At 46.0% G+C, this 1,532-nt stretch overlaps 1 non-coding gene across 1 annotated transcript; it reads right to left on the bottom strand.

Annotated features, from left to right (window-relative positions):
• Positions 1-229: 229 nt before the first annotated feature.
• TRNAP-CGG (transfer RNA proline (anticodon CGG)) lies at positions 230-301 on the bottom strand. Its single transcript has one exon. It is a non-coding gene; the product is annotated as a tRNA-Pro (tRNA).
• Positions 302-1,532: the final 1,231 nt, after the last annotated feature.

Raw genomic sequence — 1,532 nt, 5'->3', positions numbered from 1 at the left:
TTAAAGACTTAAGAACGGCAGCTGAGTACTACACACGCCTGATTTTTGCTTTTTTTTAAATCATTTGCCAAAAATATAGCGGAAACATAGAGGCGATGTAGAGGATAAGAAAAGTGACAATAGGCTAGACTTGCTTAATAATTTACAAAATTTCCCGTGATGATCCACCTTTGTAGTAAGGATGACAGTCGTGTGTGAGTGTGATCAAGAAAAAAACTAGAAAGCATCGGGGCTCAGCCGGGATTTGAACCCGGGACCTCTCGCACCCGAAGCGAGAATCATACCCCTAGACCACTGAGCCAGCGACGTGAGTCGCTATATTCGTCTTGAATGCATGTGCTTTGTTTGTCCGTATATCCCACTGAGCTTAATAGCGCAGTGTAAAATGGAGTTCCCAGTTCAATTATTGACTTCTTTTTCACTTTCTGATTTGTAGTGGAAAGGAATAGATTTTATACAGGGCGTACTCATCTTGGACATGTGTTCTGCTCTGCTGCGCCCTTAAAAAGGAGAATAAGGGTGGCCTTCATTGCGGGGTCGCAGTGGTACTGAGAGAGCAACACGTTATGCCATTACCTTCTCCAATATTAGCGGTGAAAGCTACCAACATACGCGCGCACGTTAGTGTACCCTAAAACGTGTGCCCGTCGCAATCCTGTGATTGTGTGCAGGTAAAGTGAGCGTTACAAAACCTTCAGATCCCTGAGGGCATAATCTTCTAATGGCTGTGCCTGTGAGCACATTTATTTTCATCCATTACTGTGACAAATTGCATGACCGTAATACGAGTAATACAAAGCAAGGTTGCAGAAATTCTTAGAAAATGAAAAAGTTCCGATCACTAACTGTGAAGGGAAAATTGTTACTTTTCTTTGCGATTTTGTTTGTTTAGCGCATTGCTAATAACGATCACCTGTGGTTTATCTCTCGTAAAACCTGGATGGAAGCGGAAGCTTATTTTGCAGCGGTGGCGTAGCGGTAGAACATCCGCCTCGCATGCAAGAGGACCAGGGTTCAAATCCCGGTGCCGAGCAATTCTCCACCGTATTTAAAAAAAAAAAATCCGCGTGTCGATGGAATTGCATAAACAGGTTTGGGGCGCGACCTGATGCCGATGAACACCACCGGCAACGCACTCCCTCACCACAACAGGAGTTAGCCACCCTGGTGCAGTAATTGGCCGCAACCTCCTATTTTAAGCTCCATAAAACCCCGGCCCTCAGTCACCAGCAGCTGCGGAAAAACTGAACACGGCGGCGGTCAGACCTGTGACGCAGCAGGGGGTGCTAAGAATACCTGGCTCCGCTGGACAGGCCGCCCTTGGAAACTGACCCTGGCAACGTTTAACGCTAGAACCCTAGCTGGTGAAGCTAGGGTTCCGAATTAGCCTAAATCTGAAGAAGGAACGCAACAAATTAGTAAGAAACAAACCCATCAATTAATTAGTGGTGAGTGGGAGGGCAGAAGAGTTCAGGATCTCGCCACAGAATAGATATTCAGCTCTAAACGAGGATAGCGACATTACCCTAGAA

Source organism: Amblyomma maculatum, chromosome 4 (genome assembly GCF_055883805.1).
Source record: "Amblyomma maculatum isolate TAMU_Amacu chromosome 4, ASM5588380v1, whole genome shotgun sequence".
Classification (NCBI taxonomy): domain Eukaryota; kingdom Metazoa; phylum Arthropoda; class Arachnida; order Ixodida; family Ixodidae; genus Amblyomma; species Amblyomma maculatum.
The sequence above is the reverse complement of the archived record's forward strand: the minus strand, read 5'-3'. Positions and strand labels throughout refer to the sequence as shown.